The 16,141-nt window shown below is 40.9% G+C and overlaps 1 long non-coding RNA gene across 1 annotated transcript in view; it reads left to right on the forward strand.

The window, feature by feature from the left end:
• The first annotated feature begins 3,910 nt into the window (after nt 1-3,910).
• LOC126336503 (uncharacterized) overlaps nt 3,911-16,141 on the forward strand; it is a 257,107-nt gene continuing 244,876 nt past the window's right edge. Inside the window, exon 1 of the long non-coding RNA XR_007564967.1 lies at nt 3,911-4,132. This is a non-coding gene — a long non-coding RNA (uncharacterized LOC126336503). The remainder of the gene's footprint in view (nt 4,133-16,141) is intronic.

Here is a 16,141-nt window from a genome sequence, read left to right on the forward strand (position 1 = left end):
TTATGGGTTCATTTAACCCCTAAACCCTTCCGTCGACTAGTGTCACACACACACACACACACACACACACACACACACATACCTACCTTCTGGTACAAATGTAAAAAAATATTAGCTGTACGGTAATTTATTAAACAGTTAATTACAAATTTAATGTTTCATTCGGTGCTTTGTGTAGAATTTAATATGCACTCAGTTTTCTAATTTTCCAACAAGAAGCTAAGACTACAGATTTAACTACTGTTATGTTACGAGGTACTTACTGCGTTAAGATCTGCTAGATTTCCTGGCGAAGTGTCCATTCTTTCGTAGTGTTAAGTTCCTAAAGTCGCATGAAATAGTGTACCACTACGTCATAGAATAACTGGAACCCGACAGTGGTATAGTAATATTTGGCTTCCATAAATAGACTAATGTAAAGAGTCATTTATTAATCCGTACATACTAGAAAAATGTGCGTTTTTATGTTCATCTCCTCCTAAACCACTGGACCAATTTCAACCAAACTTAATACACACACAGCCCTTAAAAGTTAAAATAGAAAAACTGTTCTGTCGGTCTCTTCATTTTCTCCCACGACGTGTTTCGAGCGTTTATACTCCAATCTTCAGCGATCTCTTGTTACATGCATACCAGTTGGATGCAGATAGTTGTTTGCTTTGGTTTCATTGTGCTACATCCCCTACTGTCGGGCAACAATCGCTTTTGGGGGAAGAACCACCTATCATAGTTCAGGAGATATGACGCCATAATGGGATGCGTGAGAAACTGCCGCGTTGTGTATGATGTTTAAATTTCTTACTTCTTTGCTACTAACTTTATTTTAATCGTAGCTCCTGGACATGTAACTAGAAATATTGGGTATTATGAAGTTCTGCGTTGAATAAACATAAAAGAGAATTCGTATTTTCTTAATTTGTAAGCTGTACATTATGGTTATTTTTGTGTACGACTGTTTCAAAATTTCAAGGACGTTTTCCCGCATTCACGGAAATGAATTTTTTCAATGTTACACTACACAATTCATTTTTTTGTAGCTGTTTGTAACTGAAAATTGGCAAAAACGAATACCTGGCCAATAAGTTTGTCAACCAGCTATAAATAAAATAGCCTCTGGCGGCAGGATAGTTTCGTAGCTTTTATTCCGTGATCGATTTCAAGAATTCCATCTTCAGCTGCATCTGCAGGTAGGAAAAAATTTCTAAAAGTTACAGCTTTGTATATACCACATACAGCATTTCATACAGATGTTGTCAAGTCTATCACGGGATAAAAGACCAGGTTAGAGCCGGCGGTTCTAGGCGCTACAGTCTGGAAACGGGCGACAGCTACGGTCGCAGGTTCGAATCCTGCCTCGGGCATGGATGTGAGTGATGTCCTTAGGTTAATTAGGTCTAAGTAGTTCTAAGTTCTAGGTTACTGTTGGCCTCAGAAGTTAAGTCGCATAGTGCTCAGAACCATTTTAAACCAGGTTCTTATGCTTAAGTCTGAATATGCATGAAATGACAGTTACACGTAGCTCAAACTAAATATTTTGTCTCTAGTGTAAATGCCATTACATAATGCTGGTAATCCCTTAGAGTTGAATTAAGGCGTGTTATAGTGCAAATGTGTAACCACACTCTTCAAGCAATAAACAATGATGTTAACATACTTCTGTTCTGCAAATTTCAAAGACCTTTGGCGTGACGATTGCAGCTGGCTACGAAGTGTTCCCCTGCGATGCATTCAGACGAGTTCACGAACACAAAATGTTTGTTCAGGTCAGCGCGTCAAAATATTCGATGAGATCCATTACTTACAAGGAATGCGGATCGAAACATTTTACGATTGACGTAATAAGTCTGCTTGTTGCAAGCCGTTCCCGGCAGCGGAAAGGTTTCAACGGAGGAGAGAGAAACTGGTTCTGAGAAGAGCGGTTGGAATAACCACGAAGTCGGCGCAGACGCGACATCTTTGCAGCATGACGTCATTGGCCTCAGCGAGTAACGGCTGGAGGAGTTGAGATAATGACGCAGCGAGGAAATTACTCCCGCATTCACTGCGGCGCGTATCTGTGATTCGCAAACATCGTGGAAGCTGGATGCCAGGTGGTGGTTGCTTATGTCGCTGTGAGCTCAGACCGCAATGCATGGACTCGTCGGACAGAAAACAAAAGCTGCTTGTGGCAGGAACTGATTCTGAATCTGTGGAAGGGAATGGACATTTGCAGTACCGTTTTCGATACGTAAAGGAGTAAGCTAACTTACGATAATTACTTTTTCACTCTTCACTACGGCAAGGGGTTCTTGTCACTGTCTTTGTGAAATACCTGAGTTCGACTGTAACATTTGTCATCCGGTTTATGAAATGCACAAATAGAAGGCGACACGCGAGACACTGCGGAATTCTGTCAAAGAACTGCAGAAAACTAAAAATATTAGCACTGGTTGTAGGAAATTCAGCGATCCAGACGAATGGAAAGTGCTCTCCACTGCCCCTCTCTCTCGCCGTTGTTTACCCAGGAAAACCTTAATAGCGTGTATCGCTGATGCCCGTGTTTTATTTCGCTTTGTTATTACTCTGGGACCGTGTCTCTTGAGTGTCGAGAGTTAATTTCTCGCGTATCGGCTGCTGGTATAACACGATTAGTTGTTCCTTGTGACCGTACGAGTCTATGCGCTCTGAAAAATCGAAATTGCGTAAGATCAGCTATACAAGAGTTCGTTCGTCGTAAAAAGCAAAGCATGAAAAGACCTCTTTTTTTCGTCTACCATAACAGCTCCATCCTAGAATGTTGGTTTTAAAAATAACATTATGGTAAGTACAGGAGTAGTTCTCAAAGGATGGCACACATCTTCAGTGCTTCTCCAAGCAACGAAGTAATGAAAGTGGTGCAAAATCTATTCCTAAAACCTCAGAACCATTTACTTACCTGAAACACAAGTACTAACGAGTGTGGCACCATACATTACATATTGTAAACGTACATTGTACATACTTGAAGAAACAACATACGGAAATGCACAGTGTATCGATTCGTATTGTGGCAGAGGCGTCGAAACAAAACATACAAGCCGAAGGAAATTTAGAATTAAGAGACTAGGAATCTTCGTAAAGTCTCATTTTAGTGGTGTCAAATTGAGAGACTGCAGTTTGTTAATGACTGTACAGTTTGTCAGTTAAAATCAATGAACAAACATTTGTTAAAAAGAAAAACGGTTAACTCGTTTTTTCCAGTTTTTACACCGAGAGTCAATAACATATTGAGTAGTTGACTGTAACGATGGGCAGCTTCACATAAACACTTTTATGAGAGAGAAGGGAGAGTTGTGTGGAATAGTAGGATGCAGTTTGTGTCTCTGTTCCGTACACTAACTTGTTAACCCCAGGTTACCAACGCCTTATAAAACTTAAGATTGTGGTTGGCATGAATTCTCTATTCCCGTCAATCCGGTATCGTCTGTGCAGCGTGTAAAACGGACATTCTGTACTTTTGTGTGTGCGTATCATTGGATACCTTATTGTAATTAAGTAGTGCACGAACTATAAATTATGGCGACCTTTGAATAAAACATGTAGTAGTAAAAGTTATGATGGCTTGGGAAACGACGGAAAATTTCCCCCTTCCGTTGTCTCACTAAGGTTAGCCGTCGGGGAAAAAAATTGCTATTGTTGGCAACTCTAAACCTGGAAGTTTGGATTATCTACCACCTACTCACGGAGACACACCTGGCGTTAAGTACACAGCCCGTAACGGACTAAGTTGTAGCTGATTTGACTTGACACAGTGACCACAGTCGGATCCTGTCGTGTTCCCGCGGCAGGCATCCGTTGGCCTTAACGGCTGTGCCGGGGCTAGTCGGCAGCTGTGCAGATTTCGCGCGCCGCCGTGGCCGTTGGCTAGTGCCGGCTGCGACCTGCTGACGTCATGTGCTTTTCGCGCCGTCTTACTTCACCGGGCGCGGCGCCCTCGCCGCCGCAGCTGATCTCACGCCACAGTCGGATTGGTGCTGGCCCGGCGCTGCTGTAGCGGCGGCGGCGGCCTGTGGTCGTGTGGTTTGTACACCGCAGTGTGGCGCCAACACCGACTCAGAGGAAGGCCTCGGCGCTTGTTGGTGACGTCACGTCAGCTAGGCACGGCGAACGCCAGGTCTGTTGCTGGCAGAAACGCCTGGGCGTGCTTATCACTGTAAATCTTATTCTTGGACAAAGTGTTTCGTATTGTTTTGGATTCTGCAGTTTTTAGATGAAAGATTTTCTTACTATCGTAAAGCTACAAATGATCATAGTTCAGTATTACTGAATCCTGTCGAAAAAACGTAGATCAATATGAGAAGATGCTTTGCCCCATTGCAAGCTTCGGAAATTTTACATTCAAGAAACTGTATTTACTTGATCCATTTCGTTATCGAAACTTACCACAAACCCCTTACAATGAACTCGTTTCTTTTATTTATTTATTTATTTATTTATTTATTTACGTTCGACATCGTCACTGGAAATGTGAACTAATTTACATGTGTAAATGTCCCAATTGTTGCCAGTCATTAGATTAGTCGTTTTCAACAAAATGAATTCTAAACAGGAAACAAAATAGCTTCATACATCGAAAATACTGCTGAGCTTAAACTTTTTTAAACACGCACATTAGAAAAGATAACTATTCCCATCCTGCAACTGAAAGGAGGAAGTTTGTAAGATAAAAAAAATATTCGATAAAACAAGTCTCTTTTGCCTCTTCTTCTGTCCCCCACCACCTCCCCCAACGCATACAATTGAGATATTTCATTACATTGTGCTCCTCACCCCATAGTCAACCAAGGTACCTAAAGAAGAGCAGCAATATGTTCAGTTTCTTGTAAAAGCAACCCAGTACAAACCTAACTTCCTCAGATTTACAAATAAGGTAAATAAGCACGAATTCTTTTGCAGCTGGACCATGAAGTTGTTTTTTACGTCAATCCTTAAAACAGGTGGAAATTTATGTTCGGGAGTACACTATTTAAGAGTAATGAATTGCACAATTAATTGATAGAACTCTCGCAGAACAATGTGTTGGTCAACTACCGCCAATAGTTTCACATTTTCCTGTGTCAGAGAGGGAGACACCGTTATGAGTATGCCTGCAACAGACCTGGCGTTCGCCGTGCCTAGCTGACGTGACGTCACGAACAAGCGCCGAGGCCTTCCTTTGAGTCGGTGTTGGTAGCGCGCGATCGCGGCAACTGGCTTTGCCCGATGACGTCAGCAGGTGCGCGGCGCGGCCGTTGGGCGGTCGCGAAGTGTGTGTGTGTGTGTGTGTGTGTGTGTGTGTGTGTGTATGTGTGTGTGTGTGTGTGTGTGTGTCGACACTTGGCAGACTTCCCCAGGCTCGTCCATCCCCCACCCACAAACATTTACTTTAAGTGAAGAAATAATTTGATGTATATTTTGCATTGTGCTGCGACAGCTGTTCAGCAGTTGAAGGTATATGCGAAGCTCAGCTTTTTCCTGTTGTCTATACGGAATGATTTCTCTAAGATGTTACAAATGTTTCAGGGATGATGGAGATCGGCAAATGTGTTAATTTGAGGTTAAGGACCCTGGTTCCGAAACGCCACAGTCGAGTTACAAGCGAAAATAGTTCTGATACTTCTGGCAACAGGATATATGCACCCAGTGTTTTTTTCTAAAAAATGTTACAGGGTACTCAGACAGCAAACGCAGACGAATAAAGAACGACAAAACAAAGATGACAATGAATCGCGAAGGATCATGGTAGCGTGACCGTAGAGACATCTATCGGTAGCTCGGCGGTTGAGCGTACGTATTTCCGTTTAGCACTACCTTCGCCCACTATTAGCGGGCGAGGGTACTACATGTTTGTCGAACTGGCTGCCAGCGATTCAGCTGTCGAGAACGGTTGCAGCAGCTTCGAAATGCTTGAAACAATGACATCGCTTTTCCACCAAAAACTGCACTGGTATCGTTCGTATTGCAATTACCAACACTAAAAAATGAAATAAAAAATTTACGTCCGTGAAGCAAATCTTTGGCACTCTTCAAAGTTCTCAACATCTTAAAAATATTACTTTGTCGACGCAAAAGTTTAGGGGTACGCATCCCCCAGCGTTCCCCCAGAAAAACAGCACTGCATGTACCATATCGTTGTTCCGAAGACTGGTTGCTAACGCAGCTTGCAGGAGAAAAACAACTAAAATGTCCAGTAAACACGGACTCTAAAACGGGTATCTTAAGAATTACGTGCAATTATTCAGTAGAAATGTCACGGTATCGAAGATTAACAGGTACTCATAGCTCTTAAGGTTTACATTTTATAACCCAGTTTCACTTATTTTATTCTTCTATTGGTTCATGCTACCACCTCTGAAGGTTGCCTACCGTACAGCGTTAGCAACAACAGTGTGCATATATTCTTATCATAGGTATCGTACAGATTTTTGCTTATAACTTGGTCGTCTGCAGGCCATTTACCCTCACCCACAATCCGTTAAAGTTTGTTACATCACGGAATCATCTTGTATATTACGTATTCCTGACTGAGGCCAAATAATGTGTTTAATGATATCTTACCAAGTCATCCGTTTACAAAGAAAGAGTGGGATGATAATGTAAGTACTAGGAACCTAAATTACAAATAAAATTAACTTCTACACACAGCCATACGTACTTCAATACGCTACTAACTCTTCAGCTGGGGCAGAGAGACACTCAAGATGTAAACGTACAAAGGGCCATAGTTAGTACCAACAATCTAACTGGGACCTATCCGGGACACGGATGGGGGTGAAGAAAAAAGTAATTAAATGTATTACTTTTATTTAGAACAAAATTACGTGGAACTTTTTGCGGCTGTAGTTCATAATTTTAGAAAAATTTCATCTTTTCAGCAGGTCTTTTACCTTTTATGTATTTATAAAACTCCATGAAAGTCAGCTTTTAGTTAAATTGACACTGTAAGACTGATTCCATACTCCCTGGCAGCAGTCGAGTTCTTTCATCAGCCCACTGAGCCACCATCAGCGAAAATACTCCCTCCATAGTGGCTTTGTGTGCGGGAATAGAAAACAAGTACTCGTGTAATTTTAGCAGTTCACATTTGCGTTCAGGATTTTTCGGTTTCCTTAAACTAAATCCACGTCTCTTCTACGGCCTGTTCAGACTTCCATTCCTGCTGGTCACACTTAGTTTCTGAAAAGCTGTTCAGATACATACATTCCTGAAAACAATCGTCGCCTGAGATCTTCACATCACTTTAGTCAGGTATATAATAGTCTTCAATCATCACCAAATCTGTAGTTTCAGATAGCATCATCCAGTTAAATTCTTGACATGTATTCAAAGAAATAGCCCATTACTCTAGACAATCAAACACTATGGCATTAGAAAGCCATTGTCTCTTCTTCAAATTTCGACGTCGAATTATTTCTTGGCTAGGGCTCTCATTCTTTAATTTGTTAAAATACATCTTGATTTGCATCCCAATGAAACTGACTGTCTTTCTTTCATTCAACCATCTTTGAGAGTCGATTAATATATTTCTTGTTTCAGTTATCGAGACTATTCTTCTCAACGTTTTTTATACTTTTCATGCAGAACCAAGTCTGACTGCAGAAGCATGAAGTAAATGTAGCTGATCGGTCTACTGACAAAAATCAAATTATTTTAGGTAGCCTGTCTTAGACACAAATTCGTCGCTAGGCAATGAAAACCTCGTAACTCAAATTGGTCAAATTTTACAGGAGAAACAAAAAACTAATTATAGAAATCACATGGGGACCTGATTAGTCAAATGTAGTGGTTTCTGCTACACAATATGGATCCGGTTATTGGTACATAAGACTTTATTATGCACTTAAAGTTGTCTGCCGGTTTTTGGAGTTACGGGGTTTTCAGTTATTTTTTTTTTTTAGTAGTGATGGAGATATGAGGCATGTAAAGAGTACACGGTACAGAATTGAAATGAATGTTTTTTTCTTTAAAAAAAAACTTAAACTTTGCATAATTTGTGTATTATGAAACATCTGTAAGGATACATTGTTACAAATATAAAGTGAAATGAATAATTTTACATTGATCAAAATATTGGAATCTGGATGTTAATAAATTAGTGTTTAAGAAACATAGAAACAATGTCGTTAGCTTTAATTAAACTTTTATTACTGTAAATATTTGTGCAGTTTATTAACAATTATTGTTACTATTACTGCTATCACTGTCATAGGTGGCTGCAAACAAGTTTATTTTCGGCTGCATTTTTTTTAGACACGGACTTGTTCTCTCATTACAAATGTGAGGCAGTGTGTCATAAAATGAATGCACATCCTTAGGAAGGACCAGCTTTAGTTTTTACAAATGCGTAAACTTTTCTGCGCTGATATTTAGTGGTGAACTGTAGAGAGGAGCACTGTAAATGAGGTGGGTATGTTTGACATCCTTCTTGGAAGTGGTTCCCATGTATCGCTGAATTTCAATTTATATTCCATTTTTTCGGAGGGATCATACTTGAGACACTGGATATCAGACACTGTTGGATCCCCAATTTTGGATCCTGGCCGAATATACGAATAGAACTTGAAAAACGTGTGGTCCAAATAATTGACAACATAAGGTCTAAGACTTCGTCTTGCGGTATCACAAACTTCTACATAGCCAGCAGGAGTATAAATGTGTCTGTTTTTTAACTTTCTTTCTATGGTGGAGTGCATAGAATCAGTCCAATTTGAGTGTGACCTTTCTCCAGAAATTTTTGCACTATTGTAATGCTTTTCTGATTGGCGAGATGAGTCCGTGCATTAGTCATGACTGAGTTTCGATTCTCGCTATAGAAAATAGCTTCTGAATCATTTTGGACGTATGTTTCTATAAAATGCACAAGTATACTGGCAAATTCCGAAGCTGTTAGTCCACCTTCACTCTCGTGCTAAAGATAACAATAACCATCGTTACTTTTTAATTCATAGATGGTAAAGTTGTGCACCTTCAGTTTGCTTTTATAGTACAGTGCAGATGTTTTTAGTCTGGGAGAAAGCAGAAGTGCTTGAAGGTTCACTGTCAGCACTCCAGCTTATCCTAATTTATCACTATTTTTCGCTTCCCTTGGCTCAGTTTTTCGGGCCATTTTGCAAAGAGTATTCATTGTCTGAGAGATTGCCTGTCTGGTGAGAACAACAAAGATTGCACTGGTCCTTTTTAGGCGAAAATAAGTTAAGATTATTTTCATCGAATACCTCGCAGAACCGCTTGTAAGCAGCTGGGATTTGTCCTCTTTTCTTGCAAAATTGTATATATTCTCTATGTAGTTCTGATTTACTCTGCCAGTTAGGTTCCAAGTAGAGTTTTGTGGAAGAACGACGGCAGTAATGCGATTCCAGTTTCGGCAACTCTGCAAAAAAATCTGATGCTGATTGTCGTTCACACGAAACTTTCGTTGGTCTCTCCTGCATTTGACGCCCTTCTGCAAGCGTTCTTCCTGATGCACTAGATGCCCATGTTCTGACATTCCATTCGCCTAAGCACAAAGTATTCAGAAACGTAGTCTTGCAGACCGTTTTCCTCTGTCCTATTACAAAATTGTAATATAGTGTGTTAGAACGGTGAGATTTATTAAATTCTGAATTATTTCTGCTTCTTTTAACTGGAACCTAGTAGACATGGCTTCTAACAACTTTTCTTTCACCCCCAAGACATAGCCTGCCAGAAATGATTAAATATTAGCTGTCTCTACTCTTCTGTAATATTCTTGCAATTCCTGTTCCGATTTAAGGAAGAATGTTTGCAAGTACATCGTGGTTTCATTTCCCTCCTACTTCTGCTCATTGTTGGTCTCTCTTTGCCAAATCCATCTTTTTTGCATTCCTAAATAATCCTCTCCCCTCATACGTTTTTCTTTCTGCAAACTTTGAAGTGATTGATTGCTTTTCCTTTTACGGCGCTGGTTAGTACTGTTTACTCCCACATCAGCTTCGTCATCGTCGTCATCGTCGTCTTCCGTGCTGCTGTTACTGCTATGATCATGCCACTGGAGATATCCTCGCTGCTGTGTTCGAAACGACTTTCAAACTCAGAATTGGAATTAGGCTCTGTATTGGCTTCTTTTTCTGCATTATCTGTAGTGTAAACAATAATGTCATTTAAATAATTTAATCAGCTCACCTTCCAAACAAGGGTCTTACTTGAATCTACAATATGAACTACGGCTTACCTTCATTTGGTAGGTCTACTCTTTCCTTTGGTGCAGGACAAGGAGGAACCTGAGTAGAATCTTCTTCCGGTGATTTTATATGATATGATCCGTTGTCAGCTTGTTTCACAAGGTGAAAAGGGAATTTACTCTTTTTACCCGTAGCTGAAAACAAAGTAGTTACTGTAGAATGTATAGGATTCTGTTCAGTTCTAAAATTAGAGCCTCGTATCTACCGAGTGCAGTCTGCTTTACGCGCGATGAAACACTCATAAGTCAGCATTGTATTTAACGAGGTCATTATTAATTCTGTATATTAAAATACAATACATATATACCTAGAAATACTAACACGTACCTATAGCAATAAAGCAGTGTTCGGTCTGTCAGTCAAAAAGGTTACCATCACATCAAAAAACGTTTTAATCTCGGACCATGTGTCCGCCGTGCACACTAACAATGGCGATTACCGGAGAAATTGTCTACATTTCCTAATGGAGTTACGTGGATTTCATTGTCAGGTGGAGTTACGAGGTTTTCATTGCCTAGCGACGATAATTGTTCACATTTTTTACTTTTTTGAGTGAGATAGAAAGGTCTATGATGGACATCAACGTATAAACAGAACTTTGTGTGTATGTCCTTCCCGTGAATATTAAAAAATAATTTAATATTTTCTTGACCGTTGTTTTAAAGTCGACAGTCAAGACTCTAGCAGCGTTTGATACAGTTTTGTGGAGAATAAATCCGGTGCTTCCAATTACTCCATTCTTTCTTAGTTCTTTAATCTAGTGTAACACATTCCGCTGGCCGCGTCGATGAAGCCTCCCGAAGTAGGTATTGGTATTGTATCCACAAAAAGAGATTAATTTATCAAATGGAGTTTGCAGCTGTCTGAAAATGTATAGCCAAAACTTGGCAATTGTCTAATACGTTTCGTTATTCAGCGAACCAAACTGCAACCGCTTCTATTGGATTCCGTCAGTTTTAGTAAAGTAGTGAACAACTAAAGGAAATATCTTTTCAGCCTTATGGTTCGTTGAGTCGGTACCTTTGTTGTAAAATGAAATTTCTTGCAATTTTATGAATTGGGACACAGTGTGTGGTGAGACAATATATTTAACAATCGCTGTAGCTTTGGTCATGGCTGTAGACTGCTTTACAGCGACTGTGGAGTCACGATATATCGCGGCATTCAGTTTACGGTTGTCAAGAGAACTGAAGTATTGCTGATGCTTGATAACTTTATAAGCTCTGCAGCAGCAACGAGCAATTCTTCCAGTTTATCCTCTTTAATCATGAATGATGTGGATTTTACCGCGAATCTGTTTGTATGATTCTTGGTAGAAATGTGAGTTACTAAGATGAAGCAGCTACAAATCTCACACAACGCTTCCTGATCCGTACGTTATTTCTTGACAAAATACCACCCGTTTGTGTAATCGTCCAAAAAGTGACACTTTCTCTTTCCATCCTTTAGTTACTATAGACTTCATGCTCTGTATACACGCAGTGGACATATCAGACATTACGACATCTGCTCGTTGTTCGTATTAAGTTTAGAAAGAATCGTCTTATCAGATAGCTATTGAAATGGGAACTGCCAGATTCTTCGGGGTGGCGCTAGTGAAGTAGTACCACCCTGGTACTACTGGAGAAACGGCGTTTTCTCGAACGATGGCGCTAGATATAGTAGGTGCGTCCATCGTCCATACAGGATAGGCAACTTTGCAATGCCATCTGTGAGACAACCTAGTCAACATAAACTTGAAATCAGTACAACTGAGACTGCATGTACATATTGCGGCGACCGTTACTTCAATACCTGAGTCAAGCTCGTAACAGCATTGTGCAAAATCGGGACAAAATTGGATCATGTCGGGACAAGAACGTGACGGTCCCGATGTATGAGGACTGATGGCAACCCACTGCTAAAATACCAATTCCAGTAATGTTACAAAAACGGCTGCTGGATCGTAATCTATAGACTCTACACAACATATTGTGACGTGGTAGCGTCTATCACGTGACCACAGCAGTCTAACAATCAAGACACTCTCATTGTTATAAACTGCATGAGATGTAACTGAGCTTTTAAAATAGGCAGCGTACGTAGAGCCATACAAATGGGCAATAACTAAGACATTTCTTTTACTTTACTAAGGACACCGGGAAGTACGAAACTGTTGATTACAGGGCAGTTTATTTACGATACTCTTGTAGCCTGCACGTAATTACTGAATGTCGCTTTCTTTCAAGAACAAAACTGCCTATTAAACAGCAGAAGACCTGATCTTATGCAGAAATATGTCGTCCATCTACTCTACAACGTGTAGTTCTGTTCTCTACGCTTAATCAAATCAGTAAATGTAGAACGTAGGAAATGTATATGGAATGCAAAACCTACACTGTTTAACGCACCAAATAAGCCACCACAACTGTAGCTGAAGGGTAAACAGACGTGATGAAATGTGGAAAGCAATAAAAACCGAAAAGCAAATAGCAAAAAACCGAAGAAACCAGTTACACAGTTGTTGCTACATATGAGGCAAAAACGGCAAGAATCTTGCACAGATTCACTTTTGAAGCAAAGACATTTACTAAAGTCCAGTTCAGTGTGAGAATATGTGAATCGTTAGACTCTATTCACGGTTGTTAAGTGTCAAAGTGCCAGTCATAATAAAAAACAGAAATATACACAGATGAGCCAAAACATTATGACCACTTACTTTAATTGATCGACCTCTGGGTCACAGTACAGTAGTGATTGTGCGTGCTAAGGATTCGACAAGTACTTGATCGATTTCCAGAGGTTTGAGGCAGCAGATGCCTAAGCACAGTATATATAAATCGAAGTGGAGAGGGGAGAAAGGAAATTCCTTTCGAATTACTGATGTCAGCCGCATCGGGACATAACGCGGAATCAGCGGTGACGAGCGAAAATGTGTGCCGTACCGGGATTCGAACCCAGGATCTCCTGTATACTACATTTTTGGAGAACATGGTTGTGGAGATGAAGCAGCGATTAGTATGATTAAACAATTATTCATAAAACAGTCTTAATCGCATTTATTATTGTTATACAGCCAACCGGTTTCACCCCGACGTAGGGGTCATCTTCTGGGCGTTTACATCATTGGTCGACTGCTGGTCATAGTTTCCTCCCGTTATGGAGACACGAGTGACACCACCAGCAGTCGACCAATGATGTAAACGCCCAGATGATGACTCCTACGTCAGGTTGAAACCGGTTGGCGGAATAATAATAATAAAATAATAATAATATCCGGCCTTGGCGCGCCTCACGGCCGACTCACACTCACCGAGCACCGTCTATCCGTAAGTCGGACGTACCTGTGCATCCGACCCAAGAAGGTGGGTTCATTGCCCAGCCAAGCGAATCAATTATATGAATGCGTGGTATCTGTTCTTCCAGACAAATCCGAAAAAACAGACACCATGCATTCATACAATTGATTTGCCTCTGCACAGGTCACACACTTCCCATAATTTACGGGCAGTTTATTTGTGGGCGGGGAGCTGGCATCTAGTAGGTGGGTTTCATCAGATTCATGTAAGCTGAATTTGATGGCCAAGACATCAACGTGAATTCACTGTCGTGCTCCTCAAACCATTGCAGCACGATTCTGGCTTTGTGACACAGATAATTATCCTATTGGAAGGTGCCATCCCTGTCGGAGAATACATGAAGCATAAGGAGTTGCAGGTGGTCCAAAATAATGCTGACTTAGGCCACAGCCGCGCGGCATTAGCCGTGCGGTGTTAGACGCTGCAGTCATGGACTGTGCGGCTGGTCCCGGCGGAGGTTCGAGTCCTTCCTCGGGTGTGTGTGTGTGTGTGTGTGTGTGTGTGTGTGTGTGTGTGTGTGTGTGTGTGTGTGTGTGTGTGTGTGTGTGGGCGTGTGGGGGGGGGGGCGTGTGGGGGGTGGGGGATAAGATTTCACACACATTTGAACTTAGGCCACAGCTGTCGTGGTACCTTCGATTACGTTCGATTATTACCACAGGTCCCACAGAATCCCACGTGGATGTCCCCCATAAGGTAATACTGCTCCCATCGGCCTGCTTCCGTGGCGTGCTGCATGTTTCGAGTAGCTGTTCACCTGGATGACAGCATATTTGAACTCGGCCAAAGATCTCGTTTAACAATAAACGGGATTCATCCGACTAGGTTATACGATTCCATTGATCCGCGGTCCAATGTCGATAGTCCCGTGCCCACTGTAATCGTAACTGACGATGTCGGGGTCAACAACACCTCCCTAATAGAACAACACGTTCAACACTGTACGCTGAACGGTGAGTTCCAGAACACCTGTGCCTGTGCCAGCACTGTACTGTCTTCAGATCTGCCACAGATCTACACCTGTACTGCTGTAGAGAGTTGGCAAGCCTCCTATCCCTATGTTCTGTGATGAGGTACTGACGTCCACCTCCCTGTCGCCTACTCGTGGCTTCAGCATTCTTCAACCACTTTCCGTGGACGCTCACGACAGTAGCACGCGAACAACCGACCAGCTGTGCCGTTTGCAAGATACTCGCTCCCGGGCACTGGCCAACAACAATATGGCTTTTGTCAAAGTCTCTTAAGGATACAGGGTACTTTCCCGGCTCAATATTATATAAAAATCAACACCTTTTTCTTTCAGGCGCTGTTTTTAATGTCTATGTTTTACATATTTTGTTGTTAATATCAGGTAATGCGGCACACTTTCTAAACAAATTAGAAGTGTCTTGAATATTTTTCAACTTACTTAGTCCTATAAAAAAGTTACAAAGAAATTGATGCAATTTTTTTTCCAAATTGCTTCCTCGAATTGAGGTACCATTTAATCCAACGTTATACATTCGAAGGAAACCAAATTTTAACCAGATATGCAGGACATGATGGCTTGATGGCTGAGGTACTAGACCTATTTAATTCCACCTGTTTTGTATATTAGAAGGATAAAAACATCATATGTTACATTTTAATTTTTATAATTTTGTTCCTAATAAAATGTTTTTTTTCTCTATAATTCAGTTGATTCTGCAATAAAGCTTAGGTCTACTACATAAGTCTGGACTATTGCAAGTCACAGAAGAAAAAAATAGAGCACTGCTTTATAACCTTTAGGAAATATTTGTACCCAAATTCTGAGAAATACAACTTGTGGGAAAATGCGAATGAAGATACGAGTCGAACTGTGCCTCAGAACTTTCCTGAAGCATAGTCGTCATGGTGCAGCATTTCTTCATGTTGAAGCTTCCTCTTGGCATTCCTGTTAGCACTTCTTGCTTCTCTGGTAACTTGAAGAGCGAATCTTTCAGCTTCAAGCACCCGTTTTGTGTGATACGCAAGCAATGGATCTTCCATATTAGAGCCACATTTTATGCCTAAATTTCTCAGGACTTCCAACCTTCCTATCACTCCATCATTAATACATATCACTGCATCTAGTACACCAACGTTTTTATGTATTTAGTCCTACAAAAACATTCTTTGGTAATCTTTCCCATATGCAATGGTTGAAACTTTCATTTGTATTCTGAGTGCCCCCATGAAGACATTTACTAAGCAAAACAGGGGCGCTCCGGTCTCTAAAAATTGGTTTTATTTCATTCATAACAGGCTCGGGAAGAGAATGATTATGATGGTATATTTGACCACTTTCTTTTGCTTTTTGGTAAGCACACCAAGAATCTGCTTCTTCGGGGCATACATGACTGTAACTTTAAAATTTGGTATATATAGGTAATTTTTCATTTGAAACCATATAATGTATATATCCATGTAATCAGGAAAGATTTTATTAAATCTTTAAAAAATTTCGATTTTTGTCGTAAGTCCGTAAGTCGTCGGATTTCCTCATTTACTCCACTTACCGTAGCTAGAATCAGTCTCCATTCGTCGCTGCTCCGCTCATATTCTCTTAGCGCATCACGCAGCGTCACCAGGCAGCACGCAACCTCACGG

This window comes from Schistocerca gregaria, chromosome 2, assembly GCF_023897955.1.
Source record: "Schistocerca gregaria isolate iqSchGreg1 chromosome 2, iqSchGreg1.2, whole genome shotgun sequence".
In the NCBI taxonomy this organism is placed as follows: domain Eukaryota; kingdom Metazoa; phylum Arthropoda; class Insecta; order Orthoptera; family Acrididae; genus Schistocerca; species Schistocerca gregaria.